Genomic DNA, 19,762 nt, shown 5'->3' on the forward strand with positions numbered 1-19,762 from the left:
TGTTGTTCTAGTGCAGCCCTTTCAGCTTTCCAGAGCCAGTTAGACTTGTTATGAGGAGCTAACTGATTGGCTGGATCTGGGGCTCAGTTTCATAAATTATAGCCCCATGTACGAGAAGCACGAGTCCTATAGTTGCTGTAGTCCAGAGGCCTGCCAGTTCCTGCTTTAACGCATTTGTAGTCCTAACTGAGTTCTAACACGGCCTTGGATGTTTCTGTCCTAAATAGCTGACATTGCATCTTCAAGACTGTGTGAGTAATCCTGACTTATTTTTTTTTTTTTTAACTCAGTGAATTAATTACATGCCCCGAGAGGGAGGGATTGTAATTAGAAAATACTGATTTAGTGGATGATTCATTTTCAAGGTGCTGTACGATATGTATCAAGTTCAGTGCAATTAATCTTAAAGCTTGTAAGACCAGGTAGGGTTATTCAAGTTTTGAGCCATGGGTCAGAGGCGAGCTGCCTTTTCAGGGAGGCTGCTGAGTACATTTGCTTGCCCTGTTTGCTTTATGGGGTCAGGGAGGTGATAAAGGTCCAACACGAGCAGGTTAAAACAGGCTGCTGGTGTCAAAGCAATAGCTGAGAGAACACTGGAGTCTGGCAAGTCTCAAGATTAGCCCCCCCACCCAACCCCAACTGCCCAAACCTGAGAGGGAGCAGCAGATGTTAGCTGTCCTTTTGGGGACGCAGGTACACAGCAGTTAGAGCACAGAAGAAGGAGAAATGTTTGATTACGGCAGTCATACTTTTCTTCACTGTCCTCTGAAGATGACTTAAGACACAGTGTGTGGATAACTGGAACATTTTTCTATCTACAGAAATGCTTCTTGGTGGTTCTGTTTCTGTGGTGGAGAGCTGAATGAGAAATCCCTAGCTTGTCTTTAAAAGCCTTAACACAAGTACATTAAATACACACAGACAGAACCATAACAGAAGAAAGTATGTGGATTGGAATTTGAGGTTTAAAGCAGATCAGATTATCCCAGGGAAGCCATTGTTAAGTTTGTGTGATTGGGGTGGGGTAGGAGGTGACTTCTGTTGCTGACAAGGTTTAAGAGAAAGCTGGAGTGGATTAAAATGAGAAATGGGAAAACATCTGCACTGTATTACTTTTTATAGCATACACTGTAGTTAATACTGAGTTCATAATCCGTAGTTAACATGGAATTAATACCGAGTATCCACTGGTTAGCATATGCGGTTTACTTTATACTTTTAAATCATTTTTTATTTTCCCAGACTTCCCTTAAAAAAGAGCTTTTGCCTCTGAAATCAGTGTTTAGAAATAATTTTTATTCCCTTGCAATCATTCTTACACTTTTTCTCAATACAGCACAAAACTAGGTAATTGATAATTTGGGGTTGTTTTCTAGTTTGCTTTTTGACTAATTTTCCCTCTTTAGATACAAATGTGGATATTTGTCATATGTATGAATCTTGACTGTAAACCATTTGAATAGTTTTTTAAAAATCATGGGTTCCTGTGGCAAATAAAAACTTCCAATTGCCATAGTAATTACTTGCCAATTCCTATAAAAATATTATTTATATACTCGAGAGCAGTTTTTTTTTTTTTTTTTTTGGTTGTAGCTATTTTAATGACTGACAAGATTTAGCCAGTAAGGGAGGAACATCAGTTGTGTTTTTTGCAAAATCTTATGTTTGGATCACAGAAGATCACATTTGAAAACGCAAAGTTTTGTTAAAAATATTTTTACCTGCTTCAGTGAAAAAGGGAAGAAAAATCATCAACCTAGAATCCTTTTTTGTATCTTCCAAATGTATATAAAACAGTTTTAAATAAAAGCAGTTTTAATATATTCTTTGAGAAACACATTTACATTATGAAGACACAGTCTGAGTTCCTTTATTGAGATAGAATAGTGAGTTCGTTTTTTGAGTTTCCGTAGCCATTGACATTCATAGTAATAGTTGATTTGCTCATTGTTCTACATTCCTAACTGACTGTATTAGGGGAAGAAAGTGGTGCATCTATGACAGGAATGTAATCTCATCCCTTAGGGTGGTTTGGGTCCCATCTAGACTAAGAAGTGGTTGTGGGGGGGAGCTGCTTTGTCCGACCGAGCTTCTGGCCCCTTCTTGTGGTAGTGTCCCTCCCACCTTTTCCTGCCTTCATTCTTTATGTTAACATGCTTGGGCTCTTATGAAGATGAATAAAAAAAACCTGACGGCTGCTTAACGATCAAACTTTAATAAGCCGCCCTTGCAATTCAGAAGGTATTTGGAGCAAGTGTTGAGGGTTCAGGAAAATAGTGCTGTTTGTATACGAGGAGTTTTTACATCCTGTGTTGGTACTTTCTGAAGGAATTTAATCTCGTCAGTTCTTCTTGAGATGCCAGGCTCACATTTCCTCTTTGGGAGAGGGCAGGATATTAACAAAAGCGACAGCAGAGGGTTTCCAAGTGCCCAGTGGACACAGGGCTGTGAACAAGGCATTGTGAAAAAAGGAAATCTCCCCAGTACAATTGTAGCCTATCCTTCTTGTCTCCACTTTTTTTTATTTTCTAAAGACATTTTTGTCTGACCATGGAAGTTCTTATACAGATAAGGTTCTGTAAAACTTTGCATATCTACCATAGACAGATGGATTTGACAAAAGATGTATCCAAAAAGGAATGCATTACATTATGATTTGCAAAATGTTCATGAATACACACTGGCACTTGGAAACTATTAACACTACCTACTAAAGCAATGACATAAATCCAAATTAAAAAAAAAAAAGAATTTCTTGATTGAATTACATTTCCCACCATTAGTTGGTGGATTTTGCTTTTGGAACAACTTGATCTTCTCTAAGACACCCCCCCCCCCCCACCACCACCAGTGGTATATATAGTACTAAACTTCTTGCTTAATTTTGCCCAAGAATTTAATTACTCCTCATTACCATTTCCCAAAGAGTTGCTGTTATACCTTGATTATGTTTTAAAGGAAGCAGAATAAAATGAATAAAGCACTGTCCACTTCCCCCAACAACCCCACCATATCAGATACACCACGACGAATTAAATGCCTTAGATTTGCACAACACTCTTGTGGAGCTCAACACTACCCCTTGGTAGGGGAGGAGCTTTCATTTATGTTAAAAGCAATCATTTCAATGATGTAATATGTCCCGATGATGTAATTTCCCTTTGCATTAGTCACTAGTGAGATTGTGTCTCTCCAATTTCAGGAGGTCTAATGGCTTAGTGAAATAATCTTGCAGACAGTGAGTTCATGCTCAGGTCATTAAATTCTTCTAAGCCTCAGTCTCTATGTCTGTAAAATGAAAGCAATGACCTATGTCCTGGTATTTTACTGTACTGGTGTGTATCAGCAGCATGATGAGAAAGTGTTTGTGAAAGAATGTTTCATTTCTTTGTGTATTACGAAGTATTATGTGTCTACACATTAATAATATTACAGATGCTCATGGCACTAGTTCCTTTACTTCCATAGCATAGTCCCAGTACTGGAGAAATGCTTTTTTAAAGCAAAGAAAGTCTTTGCTGTTTAATCTTGAAATGTTACAAAGACTTTAGAGCCTCCTTATCTGTCAATTACTTGCATATTAAAAATACCAATACTGTTATTGTGACAAGTAATGTTGTATTGTATGTGAGACCATCTTTAGTAAACTTCTAAGTGTCATATGAATGTTACTTAAGATAACTATTCTTATCGGCATACTAATAAAAGTATAAGTTACCAATTTAAAAGGGAAAATATCAGACGCGTTTTGTACTGATTTGATTACTTTTCTGAGCTGTGTCTTTTTCCCTCAGCCAGGATGGGTTTTCTTGGTGGTTAAGCTTGTATGGTGATTTTCCTTCAGCTTAGATAGAGCACTAAGCCAGGAGTGAGATAAGCCATCCATCACAGTGTACATTTAGAATTGCTAATGTTGAAGTTTTAAAGGATGTATTTTCCTTACAGGAGAATGTGAGTTAGGAAATTCAGACTGACAGATACTCTGGGACTTTTTATTCCTATATTGACTCGCTTTATTAAATTGAAGTAATAGCATAAGTGTGTAGGTTTTAAAATGTTGCTTATCCCAGGAATACGGTGAATGGTCAGAATGACTTCCTGAATAATTCAGAAAGGTCAATGGGTAGTTGGAAACTCCAAATTTTTATATAGTTTCACTTTGGATGGTCATCTTATTTTTTGGGTTATCGGCCACAGCTTTGTCCTACCCGTTGGACTCTTATTGTGAAGCGTTTAATTATTTTCCAGCAGTTAATATCAGTTATTCTGAAGCACTTCTAGCACCTGTGGAGCCCTTGTTTCTCTTTAGGGGGAATTGAACAGGAAGCACAGTAAGTGATGCTAATAGGAATGGAATGGATCCTCTCCCATCTTTAGCCCAAGAACCCCACCCAGCATTTCATGAAGGAACTTCTAGAAACGAAGGAATTTCATTTGTAGTATACTTTGCAAGCTGTTAACTGGAAACTTTGTCCTGACTTTCTTGTGCCGTTGAGGATTGGACAAGGGTACTCTTTAATAATGTGAGTGGTAATGAAAGAATGTTTTTAAACTTCTTTTATCCCCCCAGCTAATTGAGATGTAAGTGACCTATGGTACTTACTGTACAAACTAAACTGTACAACCCTTTGATCTGATACACTTCTGGGTTGCAAAATGATGCTGCCGTAGCACAAGCTAACACTTGCATCATGTGACATAATTCTTTCTTCTTCTTCTTCTTCTTCTTCTTCTTCTTCTTCTTCTTCTTCTTCTTCTTCTTCTTCTTCTTCTCTTCTTTCTTCTTCTTCTTTTGTGGTGAGAACTCTTAAGATTTATGCTCCTAGCAAATTTCAAGAATATAATGTGTCATTAACTATAATCGCTATGGTATACTTTAGATCCCTGTAACTTATTCATTTTTTGACTGGAAGTTTGTACTATTGACCAGTATCTTTCCTTCTCCCCCACCCCCTGGTCCCTGGAAACCATCATTCTATTTTATTTTTATGAGTTTGGCCTTTGTGGATTCCTCATGTAAGTGGGATCATCTAGTATTTGTCTTTTTCTGCCTGCCTTACTTTGCTTGGCATAATGCCTTCAAATTTCACCTATGTTGTCACTAAAGGCAGGATTTCCTTTCTTTTTTATGGATGAGTAATGTTCCAGTATATATTTATATGTCCCATTCTTCATCCATTCATCCCTCCAGGATGCATAGGTTGTTTCCATATCTTGGCTATTATGAATAACACTGTTATAAACATGGGAGAACAGATATTCAGCACCCTGCTTTTATTTCTTTTGGGGATATCCTTAGTGGTGGAATTGCAGGATCGTATGGTAGATCAGTTTTAACTTTTTGGGGAATGTCCATACTATTTTTCATGGTAGCTGCATCAATTTAGTAAAATGGATATTCTTTTTTTAAAAATTTTTTATTTTTTATAAACATATATTTTTATCCCCAGGGGTACAGGTCTGTGAATCGCCAGGTTTACACACTTCACAGCACTCACCATAGCACATACCCTCCCCAATGTCCATAACTCCACCCCCTTCTCCCAACCTCCCTCCTTCCAGCAACCCTCAGTTTGTTTTGTGAGATTAAGAGTCACTTATGGTTTGTCTCCCTCCCAATCCCATCTTGTTTCATTGATTCTTCTCCTACCCACTTAAGCCCCCAGGTTGCATCACCATTTCCTCATATCAGGGAGATCATATGATAGTTGTCTTTCTCTGCTTGACTTATTTCGCTAAGCATAATACGCTCTAGTTCCATCCATGTTGTCGCAAATGGCAAGATTTCATTTCTTTTGATGGCTGCATAGTATTCCATTGTGTATATATACCACATCTTCTTGATCCATTCATCTGTTGATGGACATCTAGGTTCTTTCCATAGTTTGGCTATTATGGACATTGCTGCTATAAACATTTGGGTGCATGTGCCCCTTTGGATCACTACGTTTGTATCTTTAGGGTAAATACCCAGTAGTGCAGTTGCTGGGTCATAGGGCAGTTCTATTTTCAACATTTTGAGGAACCTCCATGTTGTTTTTCAGAGTGGTTACACCAGCTTGCATTCCCACCAACAGTGTAGGAGGGTTCCCCTTTCTCCGCATCCTTGCCAGCATCTGTCATTTCCTGACTTGTTGATTTTAGCCATAAAATGGATATTCTTGATGGGTACATTCCTCTCACTCAAGTGGTGTTCTCAGTGCCCTGCTCTCATTACTGCCAGATCTTGCCAGATCTGTGCCAGAAGGAAAACACCCAGAGAATTGCTCACATTGTTGTGGCCAGAAATTTGGTCACATAGTCTCACCTAGCTAGGGCGTGCAGTCCTATTTCTGTCCACAGAAAATTTAAAGTTGGTGTGGTGATCAGACAACTGATTTCTACTATACTTACCTTCTTTTCTCTTTCTTGTTTCCTTTTATTCCTTTCCTTCCCTCTGACTTCCTCTCTGTTTCCTAATATGTCCACATAGAATATAGGGCTTGTAACCACTGACCAAAAGTTAAATTAAAAACATACAATCTTTACCATCTAGGAGAAAATAAGAATACGATTTTACTTTTAAATTCTTAATCTCTTATGTTTGCAGTTTTCCAAGACTATTAAAATGTAATTTTATGAAAATTATGATTATAAAGATTGTCAATTTAATCTTTATGTCCTGTAATGAAAAAAGGGGTAATGGGATGTTTTTCTTACACATCTAAACCATCCTCTTCTGGGTTGGGTATTTGAATCCCTTGCTTTGTAGTTTTAGAAAACTGGGAAGAAAATGAAAAACCGGCAATAAGGAGAAAATGCCTGATCACAATTTCCCCACTCTTTCTAGTTCCTTGTATAAATTGTACAGTAAGTGTTAACTTCTTATTGGGTAAAAGGGTTGTGAAGACAGTGCATAGTTTTTGGAGAACCATTTGTTGCATGGAGTTGAGCAAATGGTGGAACTAGGAGAAGCTTGGCTTGTTGCCTCTCTGTTTTCTAGAAGATAAAAGATTTCTCTTTGCTCTGAATTTCCAGATATTAGCAAAAATATTCATGGCACAAATAAAAACAGAACACAGATGCCTGTTTTGTAACCAGAAATATTTTTTTAGGTAATTGCTATTGAAAAAACCTCTCCATAAACTTTACATTTTCTTTTAATGGAACATAATAAGCTGATTTTAGTCCTTTACTCTGGATATATTAGGGTCAAATATTTTTGTTGGGTGATAAGCCAGTAATAACCTCAGTTATTTTAACAACCAAATAACTTTCCTTCCACATAAAACATATTTACAATTTAGCTATTTAAGAAATAAAGATGACATATAAAAATCTGTTTTAATCTTCACATCCTGACCTAAGAAATAGAAGGACTAAATTATTTGACATCCTTATATTTATCTGATTGAACTGAGAGTCCCTAAAAAGAATTTTCCCACAATCCCATTTACTTGTTTATTGTTCTGGCTCATTCCAAAAACAATTTTAAATGCAACATTGGAAAAAGAACAAAATCTCCTCCATCTAATGTCCAGACACAATTTTTATTTTGGTGGAACTGGACAAAAAGAATAGACACTTAAGAGTTTTTATCCCAAGGCATTAAAAAACACTGACATGTCTTAATCTTTAGATTCTGAAGATCATATTATATTGAGTAGAGATTTTACATGTATCTTAGCAGGTTCATGGTCTTTGAAATAAAACACCCCTGTATGGTTCTAAGGTAATGCCTGGGCTTCATGCAGTAATTGAAAAAGAAATGGTGTCTGGAGCCACTCTGCCTGGGTTCACATCTCCTCTCTGCCACTTTATAGCTGTGTTACCTGTGTTCATCCCCCTGTACCTCAGTTTTTTTTATCTGAAAAATGGGGTAGAAATAGTACATTAAATAAATTAATATATATAAAATAGTTGTAATGATGCATGACTTGTAGTAAGTGCTTTATAAATGTTTGTCTTCCTATTATGGTTATCTGGGGGGAATTGGCTGTTTCATAAAATAAATATTTTAGATAACTGAAGTTTATTCAGTCATTTTTGAAACGTCTAATAGCCAATTTTGACAGGGTTTTCTTAATAGATTCTATATGTCTCTGTGTTTCTTCTGTCTTAAAGAGATTAAGTGGAGGGGCATCTGGGTGGCTCAGTGGATTAAAGCCTCTGCCTTCAGGTCAGGTCATGATCCCAGGGTCCTGGGATCGAGCCCTATGTCGGACTCTCTGCTCAGCCGGGAGCTTGCTTCCCCACCCCCTGCCTGCCTCTCTGCCTACTTGTGATTTCTGTCTGTCAATAAACAAATAAACTCTTAAAAATAAAAAAAGAGAGAGAATTTTTTCCTTTAGTGATCCAGAGTCATCATTAGGATTCAGAGTCATCATCATTATGACCAAGAGAGATGGAAATTTGCTATAAGTAAGTGATACTGAGTCAGGGGATGTTGAAATGATTAAGATGATATTAAGGGGTTTAGGGAAATTGTTTTTCCCCTAAACTAGCTGGTCCAGGCTGCTCTGCTGTTTCAGTCCTCTCTTTCTGTTCTAAAGGCTTTTGGCCTTCCCTCTGCTAGTCTCTGTTGGCATCCCTGGCTTGAAATTCGTGGTTCTCTTTTGCTGTGGATTATAAGCAAGAAAATAGTCCAGTTTTAAAAAATTGTGTATAACATGAGACATGGGCATTCACTCAGGGTGTTAGTTCTCTTGAGAGTAAGTAAGAAGGTGAGTTCATTTTTTCCCTTTAAGGCGAGTGTTATGTTTTAGAGCAGGGTTTTGGTAAAGTACTGCCTGTGGGCCAAATTGGTTTTTGTAAATAAAGTTTTATTGGAACACAGTCACACTCATTAGTTTATATATAGCCTTCTGCTGTTTTTGGACCAATAGGGATAACGTTTGGTAGTTGCCATAGTGCTTTTCTGGCCCACAAGGCTCAACTATTTGTGATTTGACCTTTAACAGAAAAAAGCTTGCTAAACCTGGTTCTAGAACATTCAAGTTTTCAGCAGAGTTTGAAATAAATGAGGCGTTACTATGTTTAGTAATCTCTATTAACCTGCATATTCAATTACCTGTAGTACTGCCTCTCCTAAATATAATTTGGATACACAATGATTAACTGTAATAGCCTTTGTTGCATAAAGAACAACAACCCACAATAGCACATTTAGAACATGAACAGGAGGTGAAAATGTGATTGTTAAGCACAGTTGTAGGATAATCCTCACTTTGTTCTTTGTTGCTCTGCTGTTGTCGATATATAACATAATGTAAAATTACATAGTTTTCTGTTTTGTTCTATAGAATATTCTGGAAATGTTTCTAGTTAGTGGCTGCTTTTCTTACACAATTGTCCAATGAAAATATAAATGCTTCTGTTGTTTCTTCTCCCGCCTGTGCTTATCTGCTCTTTACATTTAATCTTACACACATCTCTGATCTTCATCTTTTCTGGAAAAAACAGTGTTTTGAATTTTCCTACCTTGTATTATTCAGATCATACTGCATAGGAAGAGACTCTGAACTTGGGTTTGAATTCTAATTTAGTCATTGTACAAAAGAGAAACCTCAGGAAGTCACATTGCCGCCCCCAGTCTGTTTCCTTGCCTGTGAAAGGGAGACAAGAATCCACACTCCGCTTACCACATGCTCTAGGCTGAATGTTTGGATCCCCCCAAATTCATATGTTGGAATCCTGATGGCCAGTACGATAGTATTAGGAGTTGGGGCCTTTGTGGTGATTAGGTCATAAAACAAAGCCCTAATAAATGGAGTTAATGCCCTCACAGGAAAGGCCCCATAGAACTCTCGAGGCCCTGCTCCCATTTGAGGGTACAAAGAAAAATCTGCAGCCTGGAAGAAGGCCCTTCCCTGACCATTCTGGCCTCGGACTTGCAGTCTCCAGAACCGTGAGCAATCAATTTCTGTTGTGGGTAAGCCTCCCCATTCTATGGTATTTTGTCTGTGGGATTTTGGAACAAACTAAGACACGACATAGGAGGAGCACATGAGACGAAGCATAGGGAGGACTTAGTACTGTATCTTTAATAGTATTCTTAACGTGGTCGGCTTATTCTCCTACAAAGATGTATGTTTTTATGGAACAGACTATAAAATGTATTCGGCATGAACTAAAACTTCTCCTGGGCTGGGTATGAGGCTGTGAGTGAGAAGGATGTTGGGTGAGAAAACCTTTTCAAACAACGAGCCTTCTTTGGGTGTCTGCTTTGTTATTCACTTCTGTGATGTGACAGCCGATGCATTAGTGCAGTCCTCCTGGGAAATAGGCAGGAAAGACAGATGAATAACCTTGGAAGGGGAAAAAGCTAGGGCTTATGTCAGGACAGAAGTCTGAATAGAAGCAAATTATCATTGGTGTATTTTAGCTACAGTTCTTTCAGTGAATTTGGAACTGTGGACTCTGAGAAACAAACTGAGGGTTTTGGAGGGGAGGAAGGTGGGGGGTTGGGGGAGCCTGGTGGTGGGTATTAAGGAGGGCACGTGTTGCATGTAGCACTGGGTGTGGTGCATAAATAATGAATTCTAGAACACTGAAAAGAAATTAAAAAAAATAAAATGAAAAAAAAATTTTTTTAAAGATGAAAGAAGGAATAGTTTCCTTTAATGAAAATAAGCTTCAGCGCTGTGGAAATCAGAAGTCCCCTGTGATGAGGTTAGGGAAGAATTACTGAAGGTTGAAGTGAACATATGTGGTTCCATTTTGTTTTTATTGGCGCCCACAAAGGAAACCAGCAGTCTACTGGGTGTAACATACTTATGCTTGTGAAAGATTACCCCACGTTTATAATTTAAGGGGATGCTAGTAGTTCAGTTTTTGAATTGCAATTATATTGAATGTATTTCCTCATAATTCTATTGTTTTCAAATGACTTTAAAAACTTTAACCAGAAAATTAACACTTCTTTTTCTTAGGTAACTTGTTATTTTAATTCTTTTGATTTGTGAAGAAAATATTTTAAAATTGTGACTTTGAATTTAAATTTAGGGAGATCCCTCCCAACCTTGAATTTTCATTTCTTGGTTATTTGGAGGGTAATTATCCAAGTTGCATCAGTTAGCTATGGTGGTGTAAGGAAGTACTCCAAAACGTTAGTGTCTTAAAATGGCAGCCATTTATTGTTTTCACAGGTCTGCAGTTTAGCCAGGGAAATTCTGCTTATCTAACCCAGAGTCTGATTATTTAGTTGGTCTTACTCATGCGTTAGTGGTTAGCTGGCCATCTAAGGTGTCCTTGATTGGGAAAACTCAGACCACTCCGCATGCGTCTCATCGATGCTCTCATCCCTCTAGCAGACTAGTCTAGGCACGTTCCCAATGTAGTGACTGGGGTGCACAGGTCATCCAGCCCAGTCGTGCAAGAGGGTAGGATGGCAATACACATGTGCTTTTTGATGCTCTGTTTGTGTTATGTTTGATAACATCCCACTGGCCAAAGCAAGTCATGGTAGGACTCAGGGTTAAAGTGAAGGAAAGTTATGGGTCAAACGGTATAGATAGAGGGAGGCTGTGAATTCGGGCTCCAGTTTATTACATATTATTTCATTCTTTTTCTTCATTTTAGCAGGCTCTGTTTTGGCAGTTTTACTGTTCCTTAGCACTTCCATAGACTGGGCTGAAGAAAAACATCCCAAATTCTACCTAGTTAACTCACCACTTGGCTTTTAAAGCTCTATAAAGGAATAGTTTGTCATGAAAGGCTAAATTAAAATTTAACTTTATTTATTTACTTCTACAGTCCCACTCCCTTTTTTTAAATTAAATCAAACACCACAGATTTTTACATAATGAAGTTAGTTCTTTCCCAGTTCTATCCGTATCCATCCCTGACCTGTATTTCCTTAACTGATTTCTGCATTTGGGGGCTAATACTTGAATAGTAGCATTTGGAGGACTTTGGTGGGTGGGTTCCTGTGTCTTTGGTCTTGTTTTCATGTGTTTTTCCTTTTTTGCTTTCCTTTTTCTTAAAGTCCAGGCTTGTATTTTTTAATTTGCACCCTTCAAGTCCCAGAGAAACTGCAGATGAACATGTTAGAGAGACTACTCCGCATCCACATATTTTCATCCTCTCATGCCTTCAATCAACAAATATTTGTTGAGTGGTTTCCATGCTATTTTAGGCATCACTTATGTAGTAGTTGTACAGTGTTTGCAAAATGCAGGCCCTCCTGAGGCTTGTAATTTACTGGACTTTGACAGTAAACAAATGCATAAAAACTTCATTTGACGTTTGGGAGTGATAAGTGTTATGGAGAAAATAAAACAAGGTGATACTAAGACAGTGATGGGTGAGTGAGTGGGTGTTCAGGAAGGCTTCTGAAGTAAGGGAGTGAGCTGTGAGAATCTGGAAAAACTGCTGCGAGTGGAGGAGGGGCTGACGCAGAGTATTGGGATCGTACTCAGTGTGGCCATGACCATGCATTGAGGAGAGTGGGAGGAAACGTGGTGTGGAGACAAGCAGAGGCCAGATCATGTAGGGTTTTTCCAGAGCACAGTAAGGTCTTTACATTTCTTTCTTTCTTTCTTTTTTTTTTTTAAAAGATTTTATTTATTTATTTGACAGAGATTACAAGTAGGCAGAGAGGCAGTTGGAGAGAGGAGGAAGCAGGCTCCCTGCTGAGCAGAGAGCCCAATGTGGGGCTCGATCCCAGGACCTTGGGATCATGACCTGAGCTGAAGGCAGAGGCTTTAACCCACTGAGCCACCCAGGCGCCCCAGGTCTTTGCATTTCTTCCAAGTGACATGGGAATCCCTTGGCAAGACATGATCTGGTTTCAAGGGCAGAAGCTCGGGGCCTGTGATGGTCATGCTGGGCAGAAATGCTGAGGGGAGAAGCGGAGAATGAGACTGAGAGGATGGCAGACTTTGGAGCTCTGCAAAATGAGTTTCATTTAAATAAACCAAATTTAGATATTGACATCAGCTCTGCAAAGTTGAGCATATGGACAAGTGTTGCCCAAAGTAGACCCAGAATACTTCCAGTGATATCTGAGTTAATTTTAGGTGCTCTATCACATGAATGGACCTTTTAAATTTTAGTAATTACTTATGAACTTAACATGTATAGTAAAGATATAAAACTTGCCTATAAAACCCGTGGATCTACATATCATCATTGCTTGAAGTGAGGATAAAAGTACTGAGTCTGTTACACAGTGGAATGCAGAAAGAGAAAAAAATCATGAGGGTTTGATTCTGAATGACTAGATTTAGGATATGGTAACAGGATTATTTGGGTTTAATTCTGAGGGATAAGTGAATGGTGACTCTGGTTTTAGGGTAGTGTGTAATCATAATTACATATCGCCACTTCTTGATGAAAGCGAAGCTCTCTACTGGGCCCATAAAGGTGATCTTTCACCCATTCTCACTGCAATCCTATGGGAAATGGATGATGAGATTTTTGATATTCCCATTTAACAGATGAGGGAAGTGACGTTCATAGGGGATAAATAATTTTCTCTAGGAAGTCTGAGTTTTCAGATACCACAAGATTACAAAAGTAATGTCTAGTTCTGGTAAATTCTCTGCACATAGGGGCTTAGTTTTGGGGGCACACTTATGTACCCTCAGCATCTGGAGTAGTTCAATCAATACTTGCTGAATAGGTGAGAGACAAAAACAATGGGTCTTTTATTTAGGTCTGACTCAAGAGTGGTGAATGTTCATGTTCCTCACGGTAGGATGAGTTTTAGGAAGTAAATCCTTGGAGTTTTATTGGAAAGGTCACATGTGGGGACCCCAATCTGACCTAAATGCAGATTTTCCCAAGCTCCTAACTTTGGTCTTTTATTTTCCTCCTATTCTGCTTTAGGAATGCCATCTACTTTTCTGGCAGTAACTATGTGCCAACTCCTAGGTCTTAGACTTTGGTCCTAAACCCCATATGTAGAGTATACAGATCAGCTAACAAACTTGGAGCCACTTTAAGGTTCCATAACCTTTGGCAAGACCCTTTACCTCCCTTGAACCTCAGTCTCTCTCAGTAGGAGGAAGAGACAGGTGGTACCGAGCCCTTATCTGTCTAGACCTTTGTGTGGCAGAAGAAAGACAGGGACAGGATGAGAGGGAGGGTGACAATACATGAAAGATAGCTTGAGGGGCAAAGGGAGCTCTCTGTCCATTTGTCCATGAGCATCCTTGTTTAGCTGTTTACCTAGAACTTTCTAAGGAGTTAAATAATACTGTTTCAAGGTGCCATAAAACACACTGACTGTAACAAGGGGCCCTCAAAAGGGGCAGCAGCTTCGGACAGGAAGGTTGTGCTAGGGGAATAGAGCCTAGCTTGGGAAGTGTTACTGAGCATGGGAAGGCTTTTCTTCAGAGGAGGGAGCTGTGGAGAGTGGGGACATGCCCCACAAAAACTTGCGTGTTCAGTTCTCCTTGCCAGAGCTGCTGCCTTCCACTTGTCCCTTCATAACTGTTGCCCCAGATCCCTGATTAACCCCAGCTGCACACATTTTTTGAATTCTGAAACACACAATTTCTGCAGAACTATGTATGGTGGGGCACAGCCTCCTTTGATGAAAGATGAGAATCACATTATTATCAGTCTCTGCAAATTCCTCATCTCCTGGGTTAAAGACAGATAAGATTTCTCATGCAGGGCTGAGGAGAGGTGGGCACACAGTGATAAACGCCTGCTTTGGGAGGGCAGGCTAAGATGAACCAATTCCAGCTGAGTGGATCTTGGAAGCCATTTTGAAAGAAAGAGGATTCACATTCGGTGTCGTGGGAAGGATAGGACTTTGATGTTTGTCTTGAGGAAGAAAGTGGGCTGTAGTCTAGGCAACGCAGGTGGCCACTTCATAAGCCTGCAAGCAGGGGAATGCCAGGGTTGGTCTAGGGTGGTGTCAGGGGGCTTGAAGAACCTAAGTATGGGGAAGAGGCAGCTTGTGCGTGTCCTTGGGAAATGTACTGGGAGACTGGAATAGAAGCAGGGGTTGCTTTGCAAGCCATCTGAGTCCGGTGAACTTTACTGTGTGCATGGCGAACCTTTCCCATTTTTGGTGAGGGGCACTGGGGAATGGAGTGGCAGGACAGTGTGGTGGTCAGATCTATGTGTCTTAGGGACAGCAAGGAAACTGCTTTCTTTTTTTTTTTTTTTTAACTTTTTCTTTGGAAATACTTTTAAATATAGAGAGAAGTTGCAAAATAGTCAAAGAGCTTCAAATTGTCCTTCAACTGGTTTTATCAATTGTTGACATTTTGCTGCATTTGCTTTATCATTCTCTCATTCTCTACTGTATACATTTTTACTAGGAGTTTTTCTCTAAGCCATTTAAGAGTAAGTTGCACACGTCATACCTCTTTACCTGTAAAACATTTTAGTGGGTATTCCCTAAAAACAATGACTTTCATATATATTTCAAAACAATGACTTTCATATATATATATATATATATATATATATTTTAAAGTCATTTCATATATATATATATGAAAGTCATTGTTTTATATATATATATCTTCAGTATCATTGATATCAGGAAATTTATACTTATATTATATTATATTATATTATACAACTATTATCTGGTCTGCAGCCTTTATTCATATTTCAGTAGTCCCAATATTATAGAGGAAGGTTTTTTTTTTTCTTTCTTTTTTAAAAAAGTAACGTAGGTGGCCGTGAACTAGGCTGGGACTGAAGCTCTGGAAGTGGGAACAGGACTGCTGTTTCCAAGGTGGGTGCAGTAGAACTTGGCAAGTGTGGGCTCCGGGGGTGAGAGAGGAAATAAAGCTGATGATGAGGTTGCAATTTTTAGATTGGTGTTGTTCATCAATAAGAGTTCAGGAAAGGGTTTTGAAGTGGAAGGTGCTCTTATGTTCTGGGTTTTTGATTTAATTACGATTGTTGGATTTCTATAGTCCATCAAGAGGCAGAAAGGCAGGATAGTGAGAGGCAGCTTTGTGAGGAGTCCAGAGTATGAACTTTGGAGCTGGACTGCCTGGGTTGGAGTCAGGCTTTGACACTTACTAGCTGTGTGATTGGGGAAGTCACCTAAGTTGAATGTGCCTCAGTTTTCTCATCTGTGAAATGGAAATAATAGAACTTGACTCACAGAGTCCTTGTGAAGATAAAATGGGTTCTTATTTGTAAATTGCTGCGTTACAAGCTTGTCTGACACATAGTAAGTGCTCTTTACATTTGTTGAGTGAATATAAATGAGTTGGATTTTTTACATCTATGTTACTGAATCTTCACTAGCAAATCCATGAAGTAAGCACTATAATTATTATATAAATTATATAAATATTATAATTGGAACTCATGCTGTTCCCAAGGTCCTACAACTGTTGGTATAGAAAACTCATCCTCTTCTACATATCAGACAATCTTCAGGCTTTCTGTATGAGAATATCCAATAGGCAGTTGGACCAGGCTAGTGACTCAGTATTAGGACATGGGCTGGGCTGGGTGTTCTAGGCTGGAAGTCCCCTCACAGATGGGATTTGCTGGGGATGTGGGATGCATGCTAAGAGAGAGTCTGCAGAAGAAGGGACTAAAGGAGGGAGCCGCTGAGTCAGATTGAGTAGGTGCAGCCACAAGTAGGGCAGGAGGATGTGGTGTGATGGCAAGGAAGAAACAGAAGAAGTTTCGTGGGACTCACCCTTGGTTTGGGATTCCAAGCAGAATAAATTGAGAGCAGAGCCCTGGGTGGTAGTGAGTGGGTCCCTTGTGGCCTTTTCTGAGAATGGTTGTGCTACATGGGTTAGGGCAGAAGCCTGTTTTTAGGAGCTCTAGAAGAAAACAAGAAGAGGAAATGGATTCTAGGAAAGTTAATGATTCTTTCAAGTAGTTAGGCAATAAAAGAAAGGAGAACTGTGGGAGGAGCAGCATTAATAAATGATCTCTTTCCAAAAGAGATGATTGCCTTTGTCCTGTAGGAGGAGAAGGTGTGGGGAGGATGGAGGGAGCAGGCTGCCAGGGGCAGAGTCAGGAGTATGGCTGCAGGGGCACGGCTGAAAGCTTGCGTTGGGGGCAGAAAGAGACTATGTACATGACATGAAATAAGGAGTTTCACTTAAAATTTTTGTGCAGTGGGCACTGGAGCTATTTATTGGAAGTCAGAAGTATATTTGAGAATATACTTTGGAATTTTCCTAAATGAAAAGAAAGATGAAGGTGTTGGGGCACCCGGGTGCCCCAGTCGGTTAAGCATCTACCTTTGGTTCAGGTCATGATCCCAGGGTCCTGGGATTGAGCCCCATGTCAGTGGAAGTCTGCTTCTCCCTCTCCCACTGTGTTCTCTCTCTCTCTCTCTCTCAAATAAATAAATAAAATCTTACAACAAAAGAAGCCTTTGTAAAATGCTAAACCCAACATTTATTTTTAAGCATTGTCTTGAAGTCAGAGGGAGATGAATAGAACCAGTGGAAGTTGCCTTAGGGAACATTTGGTATCTGCCTCTTGCCTTATGGCCTCCATTAAACGTGGAAGCAAGAGCTACACAATTGAAATGTCAGTTGTGACACTGAGTCATTTTTAAATGAATGTATTTTTCAATTCATTGATAGGAGACATCCTTATTTATCTTTGAGGGTCTCTATCTTGAAGAACATGACAAGCAGATAATTTGTGGAATCAGTGGCTATTTCAGGAGAGTAAGGAAGCTGTCATTTGTGCTCATCGTGTCCCTATGGTTCAAAATAAGGTTGTAGGCAAATACTTCCACTCTGCTAGTTGCGGGAGGGCTGGGGGGGGGGGTGGGGAGGGAGTGTTGCTGAGGTTGACTTTGTTGGTGGCGAATAACACAGCCAAAGAAGTGATGAGATCAGAAGTCTCATGTTAGCCATTTGTTTCTCAGGTTTGGAGATAATTCACTTAATGTTTGATGTTGATAAATTCCATTGGTAAAAACTTCCTTTTTCACCTCCTTTTTAAAGCATGGAAAGTAGGGGCGCCTGGGTGGCCCAGTGGTTTAAGTTTCTGCCTTCAGCTCGGGTCATGATCTCGGGGTCCTGGGATCGAGCCCCACATCGGGCTCTCTGCTCAGCGGGGAGCCTGCTTCCCCCTCTCTCTCTGCCTGCCTTCTGCCTACTTGTGATCTCTCTCTGTCTATCAAATAAATAAATAAATAAATAAAAATCTTTAAAGCGTGGAAAGCATACAAGTAACAAATGTTTATAGTAGAAAAAAGTAAAATGACAGGAACAGAAATCTTGGACCATCCCAAATGGACCCATGGTAATGTCTCTGTGCATGTTTTATTCAAATTAAGTTATTCCATGACAAATTTATGTTTACACAAATGGAATTATACATAGCTTTTGTCTTATGATTTATGGAAGTCAGGATTTATGGAGGGTGAGCATTCAGTCTCACTTTTAAATGACCTTAGGAAAATTATCTGAAGCTTAACTAAAAGAACAATGAAGCAAGAAAAATGGGGCATAAGTTAATCAAATACATTGAGCAGTGTTTCTTTTGCTTAGTATGCATTTGGGAAGTGGGTTCATTTTCCCCATTTGGGTCTGGTCTTTTTAATTTTAGGTTCTCCCTGCAAAGCATTTCAGCATGATGGGTGGTACCTGAGATGCTATGCTTTGCATTGACCTTCTCCCTTGTTTTGTGTTGAGGTTTTTGGCTGTCAGGATCAGAGGGTTGTCTTGTACAGTCCATCTCTGAGCTCTGTGCAACATCTGGCAGCCAGGCTCCCAGGAGAAGTGGCTTTCCCTGCAGGTATTATGGTCCCCTCCTGGTTAGCACCGAACTGTGCTGGGGCTGGGGTGGGGGAAGCTCTTTGTGCCTCTTCTGCTCTCTGCACAGCTGCCCTGTCTTTGGGCTGGCCTGTGATGGTAACAGGAGGACTGATGATTGAGTTCCTGTGCTCAGCCCTTCCACTGATGAGAAGGGCTTTCTACCTGACTCATTTCAGTCATAAACTTAGCCTTCTTTCTGATTACACTAGGCTCTCTGTAAGACACAAAATTCAAGTTGAATGATAACTATAATTTCTTCCCATCAGTATTTGGAATGAATCAAAGATGAAGCTAGCAGCATTCTTATCCTTTGAAAACATTTGATTCATTTCACAAATAGAAAAATTACATGGTTTCCTGTAGATATTGATGTGCTCTCCTGGAAGGGTTAGGCCTCTGTTCAATGAAAATCATTAATTAAATGAAAGCCCCACGGATTACAAGGTGTGTGTGGGTGGGATGGGGGAGGAAGAGGGAGAGAAGGGAGAGAGGTGGGTCAGAACCGAATTCACAAGAGCCGTTTTCTCACTGGGTTAGGGATTAAAGACTCTTAGTAAAAAAGTGGCTCATTGTAAAGTTTTCATGACCTTGCTGCATGTGTGTACTTCCTGTTATGAATAAAGCTCAAATAGGGAACACACACAGAAGCCATCTAGAATGTGTTGGAATTGTCAGCCCATTGGAGCTTGGCCATGGCAGGAAAGGATGGCTCTTGGTTGTGGTGTCTTATGCCAGGGGATTGGGCCTGGCCCCTTCAATTCCTTCTGGGAAGACCCCAGCCTGCTGGCTTGACTGTGTTGCTCTAGCTGAGCTCCTCCAGGGCTTATAATATTGAGTGTTCATAGTCCTCTGGATTGTTTTCTAAGGATAGAAATGTCCTGGCCTCACCCCAGACCTGCTGATTCAGTCTCTATGGGGTGCTGCTTAGGAATCTGTATGTTAGAGAAGCTCCCAGGGTAACTGTAATGTGTGGTCGTGTTTAAGAACTGCTAGTGTCAGTAATGGTAGGAGGTAGGACTGACGGGAAGTACTGTGGGAAGAAAGTGTGTGTGTGTGTGTGT

At 39.7% G+C, this 19,762-nt stretch overlaps 1 protein-coding gene across 8 annotated transcripts in view; it reads left to right on the plus strand.

The window, feature by feature from the left end:
• The window catches only part of PDE4D (phosphodiesterase 4D), a 1,511,392-nt gene that overhangs the window by 40,116 nt on the left and 1,451,514 nt on the right, over positions 1 to 19,762 (plus strand). For 5 of the 8 annotated variants that reach the window (XM_082725936.1, XM_082725940.1, XM_082725939.1 and 2 more), the window contains exon 1: positions 130 to 251. The exons of 2 other annotated variants lie outside the window; for them this stretch is intronic. The gene's annotated coding sequence lies outside the window, so the exon portion shown is untranslated. Of the gene's footprint in view, positions 1 to 129; positions 252 to 9,804; positions 9,911 to 19,762 lie in introns of those variants that run through there. One more of the 8 variants, XM_082725923.1, reaches the window with a different exon arrangement.

Source organism: Mustela nivalis (assembly GCF_964662115.1).
Source record: "Mustela nivalis genome assembly, chromosome: 3".
Classification (NCBI taxonomy): Eukaryota; Metazoa; Chordata; class Mammalia; order Carnivora; family Mustelidae; genus Mustela; species Mustela nivalis.